Here is a 25,036-nt window from a genome sequence, read left to right on the forward strand (position 1 = left end):
AGCTCATACAGATGCATTTGCAAGAAGGAGCAGTTTCTCAAGAACAAATCACCTGCTCTGCATCAGTAGGAAAGCGACTGATAGCCCTCCAGTGTGCTTTGGATTTCCTACTCTGATTGTAAGGAGAGCTCCATAACACTCCCCACTACAACACAACAACAACACAATCATTTAGTTCAGCAATCTGAGAGGGACAACGGCTACTTCAGCATTCCCAAGAGGGGTTCAAATGACTTATTGATCAATTGATTAATTAATGTCAGTGGTCAGAGGAGAGAGCAGCTCTACTGAAAAAAATAGCTGTCAGAAGAGCCCATAAGTGCATGAGCTATTAGGAATGAAAAAAGGAATCTGACAGAAAAATAGGGCAGTGATTGTTTTACATTAAATGTGAGAGAATGCACAAGATGTGTTTCCAAAACTTGTCAGATACAATAATGAGACATAGAAACTTCATTTTGGAATAAAGATGGCCATGGTCATATTTTCATAGACCACATATGAACGTTTGGAATTGATTAACTTTTCATAAAATAGCTGCTTTGAGTTATTTCTACTAAAAGTTATCAACTGATCTCCTAATCATGTTTAAGAATTGTGTTATTTCTAATGAATAAGGTTCAATGCTTTTCCTAATTAACTTTTAAATTGTTATTTTTGGCACAGGTAAGGGTAAATCTAGTCTGTGTGCTTTTCCATGTTTTACTGTTGGTAAAACTTTCTCCTAAAGTTTCATTGAAACAAAGTTGTAATGTGGAATGTGCATTCTTGAAATACTCTCTGCTATTTATTATTAGTTTTCATTTCCAGATAAGGGGCATCATTATGGTGTTTAAGATTCATTTGACAGGAGGCATTCACACATCCTGGAAGGGTTGTCTTTATATCATTATTGTGCTGGGGGTATAACTGAGGGACTGGGAGGCAGATGGTTATCTATGTGAAAAATCCTTACTCACCTGAGCAGCTTAACTATAGAAAACTGAGCTATAAAATTAAATTAATCTATACATGCCCATTATTTTCAGCAGATTTTTTGTCTGTGTAATGATTTCTCACCTGAATTTATGAGATTGTTCTTATGCATACCTTAATGATTCCTTTAATCTCATGCTTTGGGATTTCATTTGGAGGCCCCAGAAATGAGGATGCCTTTTATTCCTTTCCTAAATAGGAATACGTGTTCTCAGTAGGTCTGATGGACATACAGAGTGTGATGAGAGCTATTACTGACTAATAGCACAAGTGGGGGGACCATAGTAAATGATTTATTCAGTCACACAGGAAAGCTGTCAATCAGGACTTGAACCAATCCTCCCCAGCTGCCAGTCACCTCATCCCACAAAATCACTCCACCACTGTCACATCAGCTATATTGGTAAAGCATCTATTCCACCTGTACAGAAGATGCAACCATTAAGACATTTGAACCAGAGTCACAGCAAAAGCAAGACCTCGGATAATTTCCTAGACAACTTACAAGTGGCAATTAAATAAAATCCTAATTACAGTCAAGACAAGAAAAGTATTTTTATGCTAATTAAATTAAGTATAATGAGTTGGTTTTGAATTTATTTATCTAATTAAATATTTTCATTCTTCATCTGGCTTCACTAGTTAAGAGCACATATACACAGAAAATGATAAAGGAATTTGGGGACAACTTTTGTTTAAATGCTTTGGTATCTCTGAAATCTAGGCAGAATGTCCCACATGCCAACTAAGCAACCTGATGCTTTGTTGGACTTACTCACATAATATGAAACATTTTCCTCTATGTTGTACAGTAGTTAATGTATTTCAATATAATTCTAATAATTCTAATAATAATTTAATAAAAATACATGACACCAAAGGACTAAATACATTACAGAGACCTTTTACAGTTACTATTGTTTAAAGGTGTACAAGAATAAAATAAATTTATCAATTTCTTTTTCTATATTGAGCAAGAGTAAGGTAAACATTTTGCTTACTGCTTAGCATCAAAATGGGCTTCATATACCACTTTAGAAGTTATTAGTAATGAGGTCACTTAAGAATCTGGGTACGTGTCTCTGTGAGAGGCTGTGCTCAAAAATCTATTCCTTACCTACAAGGCAAAAAGCAAACATTGAAAGTAAAACTTGCCTAATGCCATTCTCTTTAAAATACATTTAAAATAATGCCATATTATCTGTGGTAACAACTTTATGAGATGAAAAACAATATTCTAGGTCCTCCAGTGAGGTAACACAGCACCAGGGAAACAACCACTTCACACAAATGAGTATCCACATCTAAGCTGAAGTTAAAACAATATTTCTGAGGTTTCAAAAGTCAAACTGTTCGTTTTAACAACAGAGCTGATCAGACAGTGCAGCTCTTCGCAAGTGTTAAAGCATTGTCTAAAGTAGGACATCTTCTAGACCTTTACTAAAGGGTTTCCATGCAAAATCTGAACTTTAAAGATTATGCATTTAGAAGGAAAGGTCTCCTCCATTTGCCCTATTTTTCATCCTTTGGACAGCTAACCTGCCCCATATGTTCCAACATCCATAGCTAGGATTATCCAGGAGACACATGCTATTGTTGCTGCTTCATAAATAAATTCTAGGATAGGAAGATAATGAAAAATAGAGCACGAAGAACTTCATGTTTTCAAATTAATGTTGTGTTATTTGTACACTTCAGAGAAAGAATGGTCTCTATATTTAATTTTCCCCAGTTCACTTTGAGTTTAGTCACTGGGAAATCGATAGTAGTTTTCTCACATGCTCTGCTTGCTTATGAGGTCTCACATGAGCTTTGAAGTTTGTACAACACCATGTTTTGCCAACATTTTTGTAAATTCCTGGACGCAGTACAGACATAACCAATGAATATATTGATCTGGAAAAAAAAAATCTGAGCAAGACAAAAAGACTCTTTTTTTTTGTTGGTTTTTTTTGAGTTTTTGGGGTGGTTTTTTTGGAGTTTTTGGTCTTTTAAAAGTAAATCCTGGATATGTTCTATTATTTAAATATAGCTATTTCTAAAGAAAATCTATCATCCAGTGAACTCTCATTCCTTTATAAAGTCTTCTTAGTAGTTTTAGGGTATAAAGTGGTTTTATAACTTTCCAATTCTGAAGCAACATTCCTGTAGTTAATGTGTTTCTCTTTATGTGAACACTGGTCAAGGATTCTTGGTATTTTTATATAAAGAATATCTCTAAAAATATCATCAGTTATATCCATAGCCATAGGTAAGTGCATTAGAAGAAGGATTTGGAAATAACATATATGATTAATATCACCTATTCCAAGTTTGGTTTTATTTCTTTATGTCTTGAGCAGGTTTCAATGCCTAAAGCAAATATTTCCCATGTCAGATGTCATAAGAAACCTGAAAATTTTGAGGAAAAAAAAAGTAACCAAAGCAGATATCTGTAAGGATGTCTGTAAGAAGACTAAGGGAAAAGAGGTATCAGCAAAATGAGCATTTGTCCTACTTCAAAATATTTGAATGACCTCGTCTTTGAAGAGATCTAACACCTCTTTTGGAACATGATAATTAGAATTGGGAGCTAAATGTATATGTGCTAAAATTATCTTTTTCCAAATATCAGAATTTGATCCTTTTGTCAAATGACAGTATTTTAAATAATTAGAATTTAAGTAAATTTTAGACTAAAATAATACTCTAATAGAGACATCTCGTATACTCTTAGTGTAGAAAGAATACAGTAATTTCACAATTATAAGCCGCACCTGTTTATAAGCTTCATGTCCAGGTGTTGGCAACTGTCTTGGGTTAGAATACAGAGTGTGATAAAAGGTATCTATTCTATCACCATCTGTTGAGGGTGGGGGCAGTGATCCTTATCTCAACGGCAGATATTCTGCTAATGGGCCATCCATTGAAACCAGGCAGGGCATTGCTCTTTATCTTTTCACAACCCATCCTTCCTCCAGCGAGTCATTTTCTGCTAATGGCCATTGAGTCCCACTGTGGGACTGATAAAATTACTGCATCCCATTGGAAGTTGCTCCAGCCAGGGGGAAGGGCCCAACATTTCTTACCAAGATAAAAAACAGAGGGTTTTGGGACACTAAGGGAGCCCCTTTCTCCACTGGACTCCAGAGGAAAACCGGATTTCTCCACATCACCACTGGACCTCCGGAGGGAAACTGCACCTTCTGCAGGAGCACTGCTCCAACTGAGCCACATCTGTCACTGCAGGAGGATGCAGCCACCATGGAATGGGACTGCTACCAACACCCTGCCTGACAGGGTGCCAGGTTGTACTCTGACTTTGTCAGGGTTTGGAGTTTGCTTCTTTGTAGTTTGTTTCTTTGTAGTACTGTATTTCTATTTTAATTTCCCTAGAAAAGAACTGTTATTTCTAATTCCCATATCTTTGCCTGAGAGCCCCTTGATTTCAAAATTATAATAATTTGGAGGGAGGGGGTTTACATTCTCCATTTCAAAGAGAAGCTCCTGCCTTTCTCAGCAGACACCTGTCCTCCAAACTAAAACAGCAACTTTTTGTTCTTTGTCCATATATAAGCCGCACCTGCTTGTAAGCCACACTTTGGGTTTGGACCAAAATTTTAGTCAAAATGGTGCAGCTTATAATCATGAAATTACTGTACTAAAAAAAAGCACCCTGCACCATTAATTTCATCCCTGCTGCTAAAGGAAATTACACAGTACAGATAATAGATGCAAGAAGTTCTGCACTGAAATGAATCAGTCTTGGCTGCAGCTCTTCTCCTGGAGAGCAGCCCTGCAGCACACCCCTCCAGGCCTTCGAAACCCTCTCCTATTTCCAACTAGAACTCACTCACAGTCATTTTATACCCATTTCTTCTGGTGCCAAGGCTGTTCTGCAGTTTTTCCTCTGCCCCTCTTTGTCTGTCTCTGCTCAGAACAAGCACATCCTCTGTCAGCCTTTGCTCCACGAGAGGAAAAACCTGGGGTCCCTCCCACGAGCACCTTGGGGATCCCTCTGTGAATGTGATGAGAAGGAAAAGAAGGAAGAGGTAACTGCACACCAGGACAGATGGAGTATTCAAACAAAACTTTGCAATAATGTTGTAAAATGCCCTTGTTTCTGCTAGAAACACCTTCCCTGAGATCACATTTGTCCTCTCCCTAGCTGGTAGGTCACTCTCTAATCAGCTAATGGAGAAAAATCTTCCTCCATGTCTTCTATTTTCAGCTGGTACGTGCCTGTCTGATAGAGAAATCAATTTCATAAATGCTTAAGACTACATAATTTGTGCTATTATATTGAATCTCATTTTTATTGCTACAATTCTTGTTCCATTCATTCTGGTCTCCTTTGGTTTTGGTAAGAACTCCAAAACTATAATTGCAAACAATTTTTCATGTAGTTAATTTAATTAGTTTAAGTAAATAAACTAAATTAAAGGACTGCTTGAAGACCACTGTTTAAGGAAAACTATGACCTAAATAGGACTATCTCTAAACAGCTGTTTCAAAAAATTTGGGAGTTTTTCTCTTTCTATTTTTAGGGTCAGTTTGCCTCCAATTTGCATCATTTCATGTATAATCATTGCATTATTTTAAGTAGATGGATATAATCTTGTCTAAAAATTAAGTTACCTGTCAATTTACCCAACTAATTTGAAAACTCATGTTACATCTCAATGACCTTCCATTTGGCTTCCCTCTTCTTCTGCAGGTCTTCAAAATACCTCCCAAAATCACACAAAAATTGACTTTTTTAAACTTTTTTGTGTATTCCTGTTATCCCCTTGATAGATTAATTTAGTATCCCTATTACTGGATCTGTTATTTAATATTCCAGTCCCCTCTATATTCTGAAATGGAAATTGTTTTTACTGATGTGTATTTACTGAGATTGTTTTCATAGGTGAAATACAATAATCTCCACATCTATTCCTCCATTCCTAGTTATGCATCAACTTGTCACTCCTGCCTAGCATTATCTTTGTTAAATTCTGAGAAATAATATTTGTCTAATTTTCAGGACAACTTTGCCAGAAATGTTACTGATATCCATATGAAAATTTGGACAATGATCAGTTCAACTCTGAATGAAGTTAATCTGACTAATTATTGTACATTAAAGCCATGTTTAAATTTTTCATTCCCAGAAGCCTCCTACAGAAACTAGAGAATTTTAACTAAGAAACATATTTGGGAGTTTTATTTGAGTCCAAAAGTCTGAAAAGGAACTTAAGAAACAACAGAGAAAATTGAAAAGAAAGGGGAACTAACATCAGATTTGTCTGGATTTCATCAGTTTTGATTTTGGCACTAAGTTTATTAACCACATCCAAAACCATCAAGATTTGAAAGATTGTTCAGTACAGATTGGTGGAGGATGTGTTCCCTAGGAGGTGTAATTTCCATCACTTTCAGCCAAGATCCTCTTGTTTTCTGCTTGCCCACTTCTGGCCTTGAACCCAAATGCTTCAGCCACAGTCCCATTGGTTCTCAGGTAATTGTGAACTGACTGTTCCCTTCACTTTGTGAGTCATACAGGTGCCTGCTCTTGTGCCCTACAAGCTCACTGCTGGCCTCACCAGGGACAAATAAATTACCCTTAGTTTTGAGGTATCACGTCATTCTATGACAAGATACCAATTTAAGCAGAGCTGGGAAGAACAGGTGCCTACAGGAAGGGAAAAATCCCTATCCACTACTCAGAGTCACAGCTAAAGGACTTGGAGCTGGATGTGCAGGGTAACCCAGCACTCCCAAAAGGATATAGGAAATGTTGATGAGAAATTTGAGGCTCTCTCCTACACCTCAGTGTCCTGTACCCAGGGCTGAAAGCTGAGGAATCATCCTAATTAAAAATGTACACTTATGTGTACACTGGCACTGAGAGTATGCCCCCAAGGAGTGGAATGGACCATTTTAACTACTCACTAACCAAAATGTGCATTTTGGAGCCCAGATGCCCATCCCAGGGCATGCCTAAATTTACTAGCTTTGGCTAAATACAGCTAAGGCACAGGACCATTATTTTATAATCCATAGGATTACTAATGTTAAAACTCCATAATGCTTCACAAGCATGAACCTCTTTTACAGGGTATCTGAGGGAAGATTTTCCCCTTGTTTGGCTTTATTAACACACTTTATCTCCACAGGTTCTTATTCCCCAAGGAAAAAACTTCTTGACCCTATCACAAAACTGTTCATATTTTCATAAAACACACACCCCATAGGTTAGAGATCCAGGGCAGACCGATTGTCACCACAGGGTGTAGCTGGGCTGAGGCACTGCTGTGTTGCCTGGCAGCCTTATCAGGGATATGAGTTATCCAGCAATGCTGTGTTAGCAGTACCCTCTGGTCATGCTGGGTCTCTGTGTGCACCAGGAGGAAGAAATTTCTACCTCCCCAGTCCTTATTTCCACAAAGGTGTGAAGACTTGGAGAGCAGGAGCAAACCCTCAGGCTCCCAGGCTGATTTAGTTTGGGTCACTTTATATATTCTGGCAAATAAGTTGTTGCAAACTGTTAGCAGGCCATGTGCAGTCCAGCCACAACCTCTTTTCCCTGATGTCATTAATCAGAAAAATTCTCAGTTATTACTTGTGTCAGCAATAGCAACATAAGACAGAGAAGTCTTCAATAATACATAACAATCATTCATAATTTAAATTAGGCTATCTACAAAATAGTACTGGTAAGTCCTGTATAACTGTCAAAGAAAGAGACCATAGTAATTCATTACAAATCTGCCAGGAGTCTCTGGATAAGTGACCAGCATGAACATTCACTAAATTATCCAAAAAGCATGGTTGGCTGTAACCCATCCTTTTGTTTGAGGGGAGAGTTGCTAGTACTCTAGAACAGCCTTCACACCTTGGAAAGCTGTAAAGTTTCTCACATTTCAGCCATACATATACACACACACACACACACACACACACACACACACACACACACACACACACACACACACACATATACAGTAATTTCACGAATACAAGCCGCACCAATTTGACCAAAATTTTGGTGGAAACCCGGAAGTGCGGCCAATATTCCGGGGCGGCTAATACATTAACAAAATTCTAAAAGCTGCCAACACGGAAGTGAGAACCCGCGGCAGCCCCAAGCCAAGCTGGAGCCCGGCCGGCCCCGGCAGAGGTGGGAAAGCCTGGCAGAGGCGGGGCCAGCAGTGTGGGGGGCGGGCGGCAGAGCCTGAGCCAGCAGGGCGGGGCAGGGAGGGCGGCAGAGCCCGGGCCAGCAGGGCGGGGGAGCCCGGGAGAACTGGGGCTAGCAGTGCAGGGGAGCATGGCAGAAGCAGGAAGCCCGGCGGGTGGGGCTGCCTGGCAGCGGGGGAAGCCCAGCAGAATCGGGGCCAGCAGCGTGGGGGAGCCCGGCGGTGCGGGGGCCTGCAGTGCCGGCCAGGGCGAGGAAACGCGGCGGCGGTGCAGACGGGAGGGGGCGGCCGGCGAGCCTGGTGGCGGCGGCGTCAGCCCTGCCGGCGGGGCGAGCGAAAGCGGCGCGAGCGAAAGCGGCACGAGCGAACGTGGCGTGAGCGAACGCGGCGCGAGCGAAAGCGGCGCGAGCGAACGCGGCGCAGGGCGAGCGAGGTGTGGCGCGAGCGAAAGCGGCGCGAGCGAAAGCGGCGCGAGCGAACGCGGCGCAGGGCGAGCGAGGTGTGGCGCGAGCGAAAGCGGCGCGAGCGAAAGCGGCGCGAGCGAACGCGGCGCGGGGCGAACGCGGCGCGGGGCGAACGCGGCGCGGGGCGAGCGAACGCGGCGCGGGGCGGTGCTGACGGGAGAGGGGGACCAGCGAGCCCGGCGGCGGCGGCAGCACCACCCGGCCAGCCCCGCCGAGCCGTGGCGCTGAGCTGGGCCACCCGGCCCCGTCGGCAACCATGAGCGGGCCGAGCCTGCCTGGCTCTGCCCCGAGCCAGTAAAGCCCGCTATGCCGCGATCCTGTTACTAATTGGCCAATTTGTGAAAGCTGTGCACGGATTCTCGCTGCGAACGAAAGTGCGGCTAATATTCGGGGTGCGGCTTATCTATTGACAAAGACAGCAACATTGTCGAGGCACCGGGGGTGCGGCTTATAATCCGTGCGGCTTGTATTCGTGAAACTACTGTATATATTTTTATATATATATTTATATATATTTTTATATATTTTTTTATATATTTATATATATAAAGGCAGAATTTGGCTTTCTAAGATTGCCTTAAACTTTCAGCTTTTAAGAGCAACACTTTTAAATCATCAGAGAGGTAAGATGAGTGCTAAAAGCACATTGGTTTTATACTTATGCTTGAAGAACACGAGTATCTTCAAGGCACAAGTGACAAAAGAGACCACTGAGACCACCATGAAAAATCATGGGAAGAAATGGCCCACAGCATATCAGTCACCCAATCAATGCCAGTTTTTCTCTCCTATGCACCACTGGAAAAATCTTCAAAAGGGAAGTTTGATGTGGAGGAGAGTAACTGGGCAAATTTCCTGAAGGACTCTTGAATCCCAAAGAAGTTCAATTCCAAGTTTGACTGCCCTCAGAGTTGCAAGACGCTTTCAGGAAATTAGAAACATATACCACAGGAGAAAGGAAACTGCGAGTGGGGAAAGACTTTGAGGATGAGGACATGTCTTTAAAATTGTCAGCTCAGATTAGAGGGCTTGGAGACTATAACATGGGAATTCTGAAGAACTAAGTGTCCATTAAGGAAGTATGCAACAGATGTAAGCTGTAGCAAGACATTTATAAATGTGGAGAACCTCTGCTGAGGAAAGGTATAAACAGGTTCTTCCTAGAACTTACTTACCACTTACTTCTGGCTTACTCAGACCCTGCAGAGAATTCTTTTGGTAAACACATTCTTTAGTTTCTGATTAAAATCTCAGACAGATTTTGCAGAAGAAAATGAGTTATTTCTAATTCTGAAAGTATTTGAAGCATCTGAAGTTTTTTGTGAAGGTGCAATAACAACAGTCTGCAAGCAGCACATCATCATTTGTGACTAATCAGCAAATTCAGATGGCACATAAATTGACAAGAAATGTCATCAATGTAAATTAACATTTTCAAACCATAAGAAAAGAGCACCAGCTTCATGTTACAACTGAAAGAATGGCTCCATTTTGGAAAGTCATTCACTATCATGGTATAGACAATGACCCCTGTCAAAAGATTTAACAAAGTTCACAGGTCAATGCAGTGGGAGGATCTCTGCTGTCCTGACTCTTAGTAATAGTCTAATCATGCAGAAAAAGTTTTAAGTGTTGATAATTTAGTGAATGAAATTCATGCCTTTTGACCCTGAATGAAGAGACAAGCGAGATTCATCTTGTCTTCAATTAAGTTTATTTTTAAGCACCTTGTCTGAGCCAAGACTCACAGGATCCCAGTATTTTTATGCCTTTTTTCAAACTGTACCATAAATTAAATCTGTAGATACTGGGTGTTGGGAAAACTTTTTCACACAATAGCCGTGAAATCCTGATTCTGCTGAAGTCAGTGGGAGTGCTGCCATTTCTTCAGCAGGCCTGGACCTCAGCCATGCTGTTTAAAGTCTCTGAGCGCTGTCTTGGCTACGCTACCCACATGCTGTTCCCAATGGGTTCACTGGCAGGAAAAAAAACAACACTATGTAAATGCTGAATATTGCAGCTGAAGAAGAGGCAGTATCACAATCTGAAGAATATGTCTGAGTTCAGTTATGAAATTTCTAAGATGCAGAAACCATTTCATTGTTGAAGCGATAAGTGGCACGCAATCCATCGGCACTGGAACCAAGCTCATGTTAAGATGCTACATGAGGGTTTCATAGCTCTCTAAATGTAAAAAGTCTTGGTGTGACTGCATAGCAGAAAACTACAACGCTCATCACACTGTGAATTACACAGATCAGAATCAGATGCAAAAGTTTCCATCCTAAAAATCTGTGATAAAGATAAACTGAACTCAGAGAGTGACTATCTCAGATTTCAGTAAAGGCTATACAGATAAAATTGTCTGCACATTCTTTTATTTTCTTTGTGTAGTGAGATGAAGGGATCTTCTGTATGTCTACAAAGCCAAGATTTCAGACTCCAGACTGCTTTGCTGTATGGTCAGAGCTGTGAGGAGCAGCAATGAAATATCTTAGCAAGGGCCATAGCAAGGGGGCAAGAGAAGAAGTGGATAATATCCCCATCTTTCTGCCTTTAAATTTTGAAGCAAAAGGACAAGACAATGGGTACCAGAATATCTAGGACTTTCTCTGTAGCTTGGATAAACTTCTGCCAGCAATAGTTGCCTTTGTGACTGAGCTTGTCTGGCTTTTGGGAGTATATTTACTCTATTGGTATTTTGATGCTAAATGGTTTATTCCACCACAATTGTATCAGCAGAAAAAGAGCATTGCCTGCCCAAGATTTTATTTTCCTGTACAGCAAGGCATTCTTAGTGTAGTCAGTGTCTTACTTGCTCATTTTAAACACCTCCCCAAATTCAGTGGAACTATACATCTATGCAAAATTAAATACTTATGTCAAGTGTTTGCAGAACAGAGCCTAAAGGTAGAAGAAAATCTTGTACTGGAAATAGCTGTAGCATAAATTGTTTATATTTTGCCTTTGGCTAGATTAGTGCATCTCTATTATCATTACTTTTTCATTTTAACATTATACCACTGAAAACTTAGACTAGCACCCATAATAATTATGCTTGGAGATTTAGGGTAGCATACCTATCAATGATATCACTTCACTGCTCTGTGCTCCTGAGCATGGCTGATGCTGGCCCTGCTGGGAGTCACAGCCCTGCAGCTTCCATCGACCTTGCAGCCATCCCACCCGGAACTCCAGCAGTCAGCCTGTCCTGCCCACATCACCCACTGTGCCACCAGGCACACTGAGCCTCCAGACACAGAGGATGATGAGGTCTAGCTCATGCTATTCCTTGCCCAAGACCAGCAAGCATCCCTGGGCCAAAGCCAGCCACATGTTAGCTGTTAGCTCAGGCTGCTTATAAATAACTTGTTAATAGCTGTACAGTTTTCCAGGGCCAGGCGTTCTGCTTTCTGCTTTGATAAGAGCATGTTTTTGTTTGGGGAGGGTTCCTCAAGTACATGATGGGATCTACTGGCTGAGCCAAACTAAATCAAACCTGAGCCATATGTGAGTGTATGTGTGTGTGTGTGAGCAACAGGCAGCTGCAGCTGAAAGCTCCAGTCTGGCACACCAAGCTCAGATCATTTTGCCCTTGAAATGTCTCCTCCTCTTTTTGTCCTGTCCTCTTTACTTCTTGCACAGAAAAAAAAAAAAAAATCAAAAATAAGTATTGCTGACGATTTCCTACAGGGAAAATTAGTTAAAATGTGGGGGAAACTCTGAATGTGACATTAAAGACCAAAAAGGCCAGAATTTCAAAAGTTTTTTATGCCTCTCTTTTTAAGAGTACTAACACAAACACATCCAGTATTGCCCCATAAAAAACAAAGGGGTTTACTTTAGAAGGGTCCAAACTCTCAGGCAGCCATGGCACATCTGGGGCAGGTGATGCAGCCTGCAGCAGAGTCCTGAGTACCCCTGGGGGAGCACAGGTGGGATCCACATCTTCCACCCCTTCCCCAGGTGATGCCTTCAGCTCAGTGGGGTTTTAAGCATCAACTCTTGTGGGGCAGTCACTGCCTTCAGGCAGTGTGGGGCTGACCTGGGTGACAGCACACATCAAATCAAAGGTGTCCACAGGATCATTTCCCAAACCTTTTCCAGCACAGGCCTCTCTGAGGACAGAGATGCATTGGACCATATTAGAACTGCATCAAACCCTTCATGCAATAGACCCTGTAAACTTACAGAGGTGTTACTCCTCCTTCACTGGAATTTCCCAGGGAGCTGCACTGGGAGGACAGAATTTGGGTACAAAACCCTCTTTCCTGCTTTGGGAGGACAGAATTTGGATGCAGCCATTCCTCAAACCCCCAAATAACCTGAGTACTATGAGCTGCCAGTAGAAATCCTTGGCCAGATCTCCTCTTGATGTTGCCTGCCACACAACCAGGAGTAGGCATTGCTGTGGGAATATTGCTCTGGGAGGACTTTGAAGGGCTGAGCCAGCCGAGCAGAGCACTGTGTGTGCTATGGAGCAGTGAGAGCTCACATCTCACCAGGATTAAGATTTTTAAGAGACAATGCCTGCCTCCTACACCCTGTGGGAAGCAGCCTGCCTATCCCACAGCCCTGTGGGCTGGCTGACCTGCCCCCTGTCCCAGGCTGCTCTGCTTTGGCACCAGCACCACTGCCCTGGGCAGAAAGGCTGTCACTTCCAGGGCAGAACACACCAAGAGAGTAGATGGGCTGGCCTGGGTGATGATGCCACTCAGAAATGAGTCACCAGCCACCAGCTGCAGCACTGGGGAGAACAGGAGTGGCACCCCCTACACTCTCTTTGCTGAGAATAACCTTTCTCTCACTGGCACAGTGCTCCACTTTCTTGATGTCCCTCCTTAGGCTCCTAGAAAATAGCTCCTCAGCAAAATTTAAGAACCAATCTCTGGCCTTGAGGCTCCTCCTTCAGCTTTGTCATTAGGCCATGACGAGCAACTCATTAAGAAGCATCCTTCATTTTTTCTGTGTGTTTCTGTCTTGGCACTTGTAAGATGACAGCCTGTGACAGAGAGGATGGGCGTTAGCCTTTTCAGCCTGACAGCTACGTGTACAGATTGCTGCTTGAGCCACAGGGCATCTTCCCAGAGAAATCATCCTCCCAGAGTGCGATAGACAGACAGAAGCTGGAGCCATCTGCAAGGGCTATAAAAATCCTGTGATAGGAGAGTGATGAAACGCAGTGCCTGTGAGACAGTGATCTATAGGGGCTGCCCTCTGCATGCTGCTCTGCCACAGTGGCTCGGGGTTCAGCTGTCCCTCTCCACACTCACTTGTTCCTTTTCATTAGCATGACTGAGACAAACTGGAAACTACAAGTGGAAGTTTATCCTGTCCTTTGCTGTAACCCAGGCAAATCCAAAATGCCAATTGATTTCAAGGGAGATTTTCCTTTTAGGGTCTGGGCTAGCATATATTTTATCTATTATTATTTTTTTTTTTAGATTGGTCACAGCTGTGGGTGCTTAATAGATGTCTGCCATGTAGATTTCTACTGCCCTTCCATATTTTTAGCACTTTAAAATATGTTTGCCATCTGTTCCTGCCACAGCATTAAAAACAATCACAGTGACTCTTTATGCAGAGGCCTTAGGATGAAAGTTGAATGGAGCCCACTAGATCACAAGTGACATGATGCCAAGTGCAGTGAATATAATGAGTGTCTGGCCAGATTTTTAAAGAGCGCTGTTTGCAACCCCCTTCCCTCCAGTGCTAAGGGTCATTTATATACATGTGTCAGCACAAAAATGTGCCTCTAAGAACCAGTCTTAGAATCCAAATAGTTGAAGCAACTGGTGAAAAGGCCTGAAGTTCAATGCCATGTTTTATCCTATTACACACATCTCAATTTCTAACCAGTCAATAGGAGAAACGATGGAAAACAGATCAGAAACAGAGGACTTGTATTATGGCAATGTAGGAATGAATTTGTATCCTGAGAGAAATGTCTCCTTCCCCCCAGCTCCACAGAGGATAACAGCTGATAACTCATTAGGTCTTTGCCAAAAGCACTGCACTGAGCTAATATTGATGAAGTGGCTTTTTGTCTCCACCAAGCTAAATACCACACTCTGGGCCAAAATATTTCTTGTTGTTCAAAGACAAGGTTCTCAATTTCCTTTGATTTTTAATACACAGGCAATCATCTGCTTCCATTTTTTAATTGCCCTCATTTCTCATTTTGTTGGAAAACTGGCTCTCAGCCAGATCCTTAAAAATCCCTCAATGATTACAAACAAATAATAGTGAAGTGAAAGCAGATGACCTCTTTCCATGTCCTAAAAAGTATTAGATGGCAGATGAATGCTATTTTCTTTGGTGGTTTCTTTTGTTTCTCTTATGCTTGGAACAATTACACTTACATGTAGGTCAACAGCATGGAACCAACTTGTTTAATTCAGAGGGTACCTTTAACCTGCACCCCCATTTCCTTGCCAGAGTTACTGCCACTTCCAACCATTTTTTCTGTCTGTATTTTTAAATGTGCCACTCCCTCCCATAGTCTGGATGATCAAGCATGCAATCATGATGTTCAGTTCTGGGCACACCACAAAGAATTCCTCCCTAATTTGACATTAATGTCAATGTGGAGTGATTTTAATCATAGCACTGAAGTTGTGCTGTGGGAACTAGACAAAGATGAATATAAGACTCAGAATCAAGGAATGTAAGACAAAAACTGCCCTTCCCCATTGTTTTTTCTGTTCTGAGAGGTGATAAACTCCTAAAAGTTCAGGGTCTGTGCTGCATTGTCCCTCACACTGTCCACAAATGTTTTACACAAGCATACAGGAAGCAGAGCTTTGCCATTTTTCTGGCACTTTTGATATCTGCTCACACACACCTCACACTGCAGAAAAACAAAAAACCCCATCTCACCATAACAATATAACTACCATGATAAATGAGGCACTGGTGGCACAATTCTGTCCCTGTTAAGACCAATGAAAAATTCAGTGTAAACTGGGCTATTAGGTTTTGCTATCAAGGACCAGGAGACTTGGCCCTGACTCCAAGGCCAAGACCCTCAGCTGATAGTGGCAGAATTATGGAATTGTATAGAATAGCTCTAGATTTTAATATAGCTACACAATTTATGGCACTTTTCCTCTAATCCTAATTCTTTCAGGTGCTTTTTTTTTAGATCACGTATTTTATAGTCACAACATAGACAATATATCTACTTCAGCCATTATTTTTTTGACATTTTATTACACTGTGGAAAGTATTGCCATGGCCAGTTCCCTGTGCTTGAAGCCTTGCAAATGCTCATCCCATGTCTGGAGATGTCTTGAACTTGGCTCCACATTTCAAACATCTCTTCTGGACATTTAAACTACTGTGACACTACACTAGAAGACCTCTGGAAAGTTCCTTGATGAGAAATTCTTGATCTCAGTTATCCCTTTCAATATGAGGTTTGAGGAATGCAAAAGTACTGAGCAAATCTGCTGCTTAAAGCTGCAGACCAAGGCATGTGTTCGTCCTCCAAAATTCCCTGGCACGGAGACACATTTCTTCACTCCTGACCACAAACTGCACTTTGTTCTATCCCAGGGTCCTAACTACCTAGAATTGCATACAAATTGTTCCACAGGAAGCTTTTCCATGTAATGTCTGTATTTTGAACATTTTGCAAGTTGTTCACAAGCTGCTTCGTAATTTTCACCTTAATACTTCCATGTTAAAAAACCAAAACAAAACAAAAAAGTTTTGTAATGTTATCTTTCATGTTTTCCAGCAGTCACAAAGTCCTTTAACAGACAACCTGGTATTGTGGAAGTTGGCAGATGAGCATAGACACTTTGTTTTGCTGTCTCACTTGCAGCACTGAGGTTTCCTTTCATTCTCTTGCCCCATGACCCTGCCCAGATTTTGCTTCTCATGGATGAGCCAACCAGTGCACCCTTCTTAAGATAAAACTGAGCAATTCTGCTGCAATGTCACAGAATCATTAGGGGTGATCAGTCCATCTTTTGGCTGATCATCCCCCTTGTCAACTAGACCATAGCACTAATTGCCACATCCAGTCATTTCTTGAACACTTCCAGGGATGATGATTCTAAGCCAAAGACTTATGTTCAGCAAAGCAGCAACACTTGTGAGATGGTTTAGAGAATTTTTTCTTTAAAGATAACTTTCTAAACATGTTCAATGCCTCTCTTTCACTGAATGAACCTGCCCTAGAATTGGGGCAGCCATTTGTTTTTAATGCTTTTTAGAGTAGTCTATTCCTGGTGTTCAGCAGAGGGGAAGTGTGAGCAATCCAAGTGATGAGCAATCATATCACTATTTCAGTACTGCCCTACATATGGAAACTGTGGTTGTGAAGGATTTTATTAGGGAAATGTGCACTCATTTATTCAGGAAGAAACAGGGAATAAAAGGGAAGGCATTTACATTTCTGCAATGACTTACATTTTATTGGAATCAATTATATCAAAATAGTTGCTTGATTATCATTAGACATTCCTTGATAAATTTTGTCTGTTTGCAGGGAATAGTCTCTTCCAAATCTTTCCTATGCATTTTTAGCCTTTACAGAATGATCCAACACCCCTATGGAAATAATCAATCTTTCACTGGCATTCGAAGATCTATTCCTTGCATTTGTCATTATTATATTAAAGGTTATTAAAACACATAATACTGGTAGCAATGACTTATTGATGCAAAGTTGCTCTTCTACCATCCAAAATATTTTAAAGAGCAGCAAAGAAAACAAATCTGCTATTATCCAGATATAGCTTTTACCCAAACAGCTCATCCAGCTGAGTGCTGCCTGCATTACATTTCATTTTACAGGCCAGGTGTCTGATAATTAATAAATCAAATCTTCACTAAATCTTTCAGTTGATTTTTCATCTTTTTCTGAAAATTATGCTGTTTAAGTCTGAAGTTCATTCAAGACATTAAAAATAGAGATCTAGCCATTTCTGCTTCTTACTCCAGCAGGTTTTTAATCAGCCATGAATGGCAGTGAGGAGCCAGGGATAGGAGCAGACTCTGCACAACATCCACGGTTCATTTTTGGATGGGGTCTTCTGCAGATGCTCCAGAGGAGACTCCCCAGAGTCACATTAGAGGCAGCAGATTTACAGACATGGTTACCCTCTCACATCTGCCAAACACATGGAGACAACAACAGGCACCTTCCATTTCTGCTCTCACCCCAGAGATAGAGCAGCTTGCAAGGTGCATGCAGGTACACCAGCACTACAAGAGACTATGGTTTACAATTAAAAGAGGAGAGGTTTGTATTAGATGTCAGAAAGAAATTCTTTATTCAGAGCATGGTGAGGCTCTCAAACACATTTCCCAGAAAAGTTGTGGGTTCTCCATCCCTGGAAGTGTTCAAGGCCAGGTAGGATGGAGCCTTGAGCAAACTGTTCTAGAGGATGGTATCCTGTCCATGGCAGGGCATTAGGACTTCACAATCCTTAGTGTTCCTTCTAACCCAGGTCTTTCTATGGTTCTATGATACAATTTTATGAATAAAAAGCCGTTACCCCAAAGTGTTTTCCTTTCATAGGTTTGGAAGAACAGAGCTGTTAATAATCTGAAGCACTTTGAGGACATCCACTTGCTCCTATTCCTATTGGGAATTGTTTGTTTTCCCCTGGTTTTGTAGAGTAGCTCTCACAGTAGCACTTTCCAAGTCTTTGCTGGCTCAGAAAATCACCCCCAGCGTCAGTGATAGAACTCCTGTCAATGTGTCTGTGGATGCTGCCATTCCAATCTTTCATGATGGATTTATCAGGATATTTTGTAACTTTAGACTGATATTAATGGATCAAACATGTTTTCTCTTGGTGTGAGTGATGGTCTGCTTTTCAGAAGATAAATGTATCTATCTGCAGGTCTAAACCTGATTTTGTGCTTAAATGCTTTGCTGAGCCACAATCTGATTAACTCTTGCAGAAGTTTCTGCTAAACAGTACCAGGCAGAAGCAATAACGCTAATTGATATCTTTTCAATGATATTACATTTTTTTCCTTTTGAACTATTGCTAACAAAACCAGTTGGTTTCATCTTCGTAGGCTTAACCAGGAAAACACTTTCCATTTTCACCTGATACCCTGAAGTGCAAAATCCATGTTTGCTGAAAATACTCCATGCTTCAGTAATCTTTTCCTTTACCACTGACATGTATTTCCATGGCCAGAACTCATCTAATTACTTGTCAGTTAGGCTGGCTTTGAGCACCTACTCATACCAAGATACAACTAGACAGGTCTGTGACCATGCTGCCAGCTCTGAAGCATGAGCTGAACACAAGCAGAACAAAAACACAGAGCTAAACTGATAGAGATCTCCTTCATAACACTCTCCAGTGGTGCAAAATGTACAGCTACTGCTAAAAATAGCAACCAGGCACAAAGAGGTACATCTGGAGACATGAACAAAATCATAGATTTAAACACATTTCTTCACTGTGGACATTAGGAAACTAACCAACAACAGATGAAATTATGAAAAGGTAACTGCAATGTACAATATGCAATCATTTTAAAGGGAGATAGTTCAAACGGAGTCTTTGAAAGCTTCTGTGTAAGAAGGAGGGTGGGAAAGAAAGCACCTGGAGATTGCAGATGGGAAATCTGACGCTCAACTTTAAAACTGAATAGTGTCTGGTGTCTGTAAGAGCTACAAATGAAGGCAATCAATACTATGTACAAAATACCACTGTAATGCTCTCTGGTCTTAGATATTGCTAAATGAACACAGATGGCATGAAGCACTTTGATCAGATGGAATATAACATAGATTTTTGTCCCTAACAAAGCTCGACTCGAAACAAGACACAAAGTGGAACGGGCCAGAAGGTCGTGTTAACCTTGTGGTTTTATAGCAAAGTGCAGTGGGAGACAAAAATGGCCCAATGTTTGGAAGTTTTGCACATGGGTAGAGCCAGAAAGTCTGGCTGCTATCTGTTATCCTCGCATTAGCAGGCAAGGGAAGAAGCATTAATGGGGGTTTAAGGCAAAGATTGGTAACCTAATATTAGTGAACCAATAAGTCTGTCACTTTTGTGTTCATTAGTTTGATCAAGCTGTCAAAACTTTAGGAGACTGAATGATGGGAATAGACCTAGCCATTCCCATTTAATAGCCACCACTTTTTCTATCAGTGTACAGTCTGCTTCAGCACTCTGCACCAGTGTGGGACCATAGCAGTGTCAAATGCTGCAGCACTTCACAGGCCATTACAAGCTGTTGAATGCAGGAAAAGACTGATCAGTAAGTTATATGCCATGTAGAGAGAATACTGAGAACTTAGATTCCTCTTCTGAAAATATCAGTAAGATTCATAGAAGCATTTCTCTTCAATGCAAACTGTAGCTGCTTCAGTAATATCATTTTACAAACACCACTGGATGCTCTTCCCCAGCAGCCTTTTGAGATAAATGAGAGACACAATCTCAGCTCTTTGGCAAACAGAAGCAGAAGGATCCACTTTTCCAAGGACAACAGCCTGCATTTGAGCTTATGGCACACCCCATTTTTGTACAGTCAGACAGTGAAGTGCCTGGCAAAGCCATCTGTCAGCTTGTAGGCACAAGGCTGAGACTCTGGAGATTCCTCAGTTCCTAACACTCATTTCCAAATCAGGATCTCTACAAATGGAAATGATTCTTCCAAATGAGAGGCCAGCCTCCACCAGAGGATATCTGTACCACCACCTATGGCCTTGATGCTTGGGGCTGCCCTGCCTTTGACACACCATTCCTATTCTTAAATGTCATTGAGTAAGGGATTTTGCTAGAAATATCATCATTTCTCTCCTATAAAAATCAATCCCTTGCCCTTCAGAACTTCATGACTTTTGAAAATACTTTTTACCTATTTTGTGTGGAAACCCATAGATGACAGAAAGCATTGCTGCTTCCACAGTGTCATTATCCTCACTATAGCAAACAAGCTAACTTCACTATTGCCTCAAGCTAAACGTAATATTTCAAAGTTAAAGAGCCCAAATTAATATTTTCATTATCCACACTATAAATTATCCATTAATGGAAGCTCATTAGGAAAGGCACCATTTTTGTCTCCCTTCACCTCCGAGCGTTGCTCTGGGCTCACAGCCTGTGCAGCTTTATGGAGAGTGTTTCCCTGGAAAATACAGGGAAGCCTGATGGTTCAGGGCTTCAGAAAGCAAGAAGATAAGAAAATAAAGCACATCCAGAGCTCTTTTCCTCTTTCCTTTGGGAACAGCAGGAAGATAAGAAATAGGTCATGAATACTCACCTGCTTTGCAAGCTTTGAGCAGGAGTGAAGCTGATGGGAAGGATTCTCTTTGAAAGGTGAGAGTGCACCAGGACCTCATTCTCCCCCTGGTTCAGACAAGAGGTACTTAACTCAGTCGCCTCCAAGAAGCAGAATATGGAGTTTGAAATCCACAGAGTGGTCACCAGAGCTAGATTAAAATACCAGAGGATATTTAATTCTGCTGATTTCACTGAATCCTTTCTCAGATCTCTGAGGTGCTCACTAATTCCACCAGAAAAGTAAATAACAGCCAAAGTTGGCAGATTCAAGTATCAGATGACTTTTTGTGCTAATTAAGGTAAAAGGGGAAGTAAACTTAATCTGCTATTTTCCTAACATGAAGAACCCAAATATTTCATCCACATGAAAAATGTATCTGAATTTTTAATTTTTTAAAGTTTACATTAAAATTTCTTGGATTTTAACTGTTTTATTTAGAAAACAATTATAATCCAGTGTATAGGGATGTTAGTTCAAACCACAGTATAGAAGGGGGGCATTTTTTATTGAAGCCCTCTCATCTGGTACCCACTGGCAGGGCAGTTTTAGGGTTCAAACCCTTCACAGCTCTTACACATTCAAGAAATCTAGAAACTGGTAATATCATGCAACCATATAACTGGGTGCTTTGCATTGCCTTCTCCTGTGTTTGAGCACATCCAGCTTGACCATATACCAGCTAAACAGAAAAAAAATGTGTAAAAGGAAACACCAGCAGATAAATCAGAGCTGGGAAAGGATGGGAAACTTCATTTGAGTAAATTATGTTGCCTGGTCAAGACACAGTGAGAAAATATGGGAGCAAGTCTGCATTTTTTGCCATCCATGTGCTGACCAGACTACTCAAAAATGTACAAGTTCACGTTCTGTAAAAATGTTCCTAACAGGCAGTTGTGTTTCTTCAAGGGCTTTTTCCAAGTTGTTCTCCATGAATGCCTTTTAACATATTCCTGTTGAAGGAGAAACCAGAGAAACTAGCTGCAGTACAGTGAAAAAGACTTCTTTAATCCCAGAGCACCCCAATGGCAGGTTTCTAGAGCTGTTGAAAGACGCAGAGCAGCAATGGGCACTCCTCTGGAGCAGAGTCCTGGCCCTTTCAGTGCTGGTGCAGCTCCAGGGACAGGGTCGTGTGAGCTTCCAGAATGACACAAGATCCAAAGGACTCATAGAAGCACATCAAAGATATTTATAATTGTCCATCATTTGAGTGCAAGGCAGACACCCAGCAAGTTTGTTTCACCTGCTCTTCTTGAAACAAGGGGTGTGAAAGGTGTTCCCACCACCACATCCCACCAGGGAGCTGCCCAAGGACAGGCTGAACTGCAGCTACACAAGTATTCTTTACTCCTTTATGCAAAAAAATAATTGCTGAAGGATCAACTTCTTTATTTTTTTTCCTTACGTATTGACAAAGAGTTTTACTTGCTTTAACTGATGCATCATGCAAGGTGACTGAACCTTTTAAAGAGCCTCCTAATTCTCATCAAACCCTTCAGCCCAGACTTGATGCCAGGTGACCCAAGTGTACCTATAAGTAGATTTCCTCACTCTGACATGACAAATCCATAATTCATTTCATTTATATTGTCAAAGTGCTTACAACTATGCCTTTTGTGCCAAGTAAAGGAAGAAACCCAGTGCAACAGATTTTAATTTGGATGAGGAAAATACAGCTGAGTCATCTTCTGGGTTTCTAAGACAAACATTTCTTGGCTTATGTCAGTGATGCACCAAATTTTTTATCTCAATTATTTTGACTGAAACATTTTCAGGGGAAAACAAAGTGCTATTTTATTTAAATTTGCTTTCTGCAGATATCCAGACTGAATGGAAAAATACTTTTCTTGTTCATATTCAACCCAAACTTCCTCACTTTATTTGGATCAAAATTAAAAAGGAGTAACAGATCTATCTTCTGATAAATAATTCGCTTCTGATAGAAATTTCACCTTTTTTGTGGGGAAAATACAAGGAACAACAGTTTCAAACTGTCTGCTATTTTCACCTGGAAAGCACTGTGTCATTGAAGGGAATCTATTTCTATCTTCTCCATTCAACACTGTGACCTCACTTTCTAACCTCCAGGTTGCCCACATGTGCTCCTGCCTTTTCTTGTCCCACGCAGCTCCGTAACTGCACCCCACGTGCTGAATGTGTTTGTGTGGGTGGCCATGGAGACACAGCTGAGCTCTGGGGTGAATGTTACCTCATCCTGCACTCAGGGACAAACAGTCTGCTGCTGTTTTTGCTCCAAGCAACCAAAATATGTGATATTTGCTCTATCTTAACTGTTCAAAGCTGCCTTTTGGTTCATCTCTCTAATCTGTTTGCCATCATGGCCCCCAATTTAAATTTGGATTAAAGGCAGTTTGAGGCAAACATTTACTTTTTTGACACATCTGTGCAATTGTAGTCCAGCCATAATGCATGTGAGGGGTATTTTACACCAGGCATTCATTCTGAAGTCAGGAAGGTAGGATGGGCAGAGGTCCAAGTTCTTTGGAAAGCTTGTCCTCAGTGTCAGAGAGGTGCTTCAGAGAGCTGCCATGGGGAGCCTGCTCAGCTGTGGACAGCCAGGTGAGGACCTGAGCAGCTCATCCTCTTTCCCCATAGCAGGCAGAGTCAGCAGCAAAAACAGATCTTTCTCCAGCCTCCTACCTGCAGAGCTCTCTGACATCTGCCAAGTCACACCTTTCTTCCCAGTGGCAGAGAAAATCTTCAGAGTATTCTGTGTTTGTATTTAGCATGGATAAAAAAGTCAACTGGAAGGAAAGCCCCTTACATCCAAACTTGCTGTTTGTTCTGCTGTCTACACCTCTACTGCAGGCCTGACAATGAGCTGAGTATGGGCATTGTGGGAATCTGAGGCAGTGAAGCTGCAAATACCCCTAGGACAACTTGAGTAAGTCAAGTTAAGAGCTAAGAGTGCTCAGCACCTTGGCAGGGGTCTTAGCATGCTGCAAAATTTTAAAAATCTCATTTTTAATTTCCACCTTTAGATATTTCTAATTATTCTTAGCAGCATTCATTCTTCACACCACAGCTTTACAGTTATTTGCAGAATGTTTTATATTCTGGGTAAGAGTGTGTTGATGTTAGCTTCCTTTCTGCTTTCTACTGCTGTTTCCTTTGGTTCTGAGCAAGCCTTAAGTCCAGAGTATGACCACAAGATTTTCATCTAGTTATCATCTCTCCAGCAGCAATGTTTACCCTGCAGCTGACCATCCAAGGTGAAGCTACATTGCTCCAGTCACTGCACTGATTTACTTGTGCTGCAGGAAATTCATATGTGTTTATATCCAGGTATTTCAGGATTTAACTATGTACTCATGTTTCATAAGCAGAGACACTCCGGAAAAAAACAAATGCTGAGACTCACCATGAGTGCTCACAAGAGCCACATTCCCTGTTTGCATTCATAAATCTTCACTGGCATACACAGCCAGGAACTCAATAATACATTATTTACCTGAGCAATTTCCACTGATCAGCAACTCCCATGGAGAATTCTTGTGTGGAGAGTTCTTGTGTGGAGAGTTCTGTGTGCATGTGGGCTGAACACGATGCATGAACTGAAAACTTCCAAACGCTGTTTATTTACATGGGAATACCTGATTTCTCTCAATGAATATTGGGACAATCATGGTCTCTTCCTAGACTTTGCTCTTATAGAAAAGAGATGGCAAACTCTTATGAGCTATTTGTGAGTTGCTCTCTGCTACAACTGGAGGTACATAAAGAAGACATTGTGGTAAATGTACATTACAACTCCATCCCATAATTCAAACCTGCAGAAACAGTCAGATGGGAAAAAAATTCTATCACGCAGTGCTAAATAATATAAACTTGGTATTAAACACAATAAAAGGAAAAGAGGAAATACAACAATGGCAGCTACAACTTGCATCAACCCTCACAGCCTGTCTATTTTATCCCTTCCTTAGAATAACAGAATAAGGAATATATGTTTCACTCACTGCTACTATGGCCATTACAGTCAGAATTACAGACAGGAGGTCATTGAAAGAAGCTGATGAAAGCTGTAAAACATCAATTTTGGCTAGCAAACATGAGAAAAAACTAGCACTAAGAAAAGCTGCTAGGAGGATAAGGAAATCATAGTATAAAATATAGACTGTAACTTTTGAGTAGTGAATAAATTGTTTCATG

At 41.3% G+C, this 25,036-nt stretch overlaps 1 long non-coding RNA gene across 1 annotated transcript in view; it reads right to left on the reverse strand.

Moving 5' to 3' along the window:
- LOC116996297 overlaps positions 1–20,926 on the reverse strand; it is a 59,344-nt gene extending 38,418 nt beyond the window's left edge. Inside the window, exon 1 of the long non-coding RNA XR_004417927.1 lies at positions 20,846–20,926. This is a non-coding gene — a long non-coding RNA (uncharacterized LOC116996297). The remainder of the gene's footprint in view (positions 1–20,845) is intronic.
- Between the last annotated feature and the right edge of the window lie 4,110 nt (positions 20,927–25,036).

Source organism: Catharus ustulatus, chromosome 5, assembly GCF_009819885.2.
Source record: "Catharus ustulatus isolate bCatUst1 chromosome 5, bCatUst1.pri.v2, whole genome shotgun sequence".
Lineage (NCBI taxonomy): Eukaryota > Metazoa > Chordata > Aves > Passeriformes > Turdidae > Catharus > Catharus ustulatus.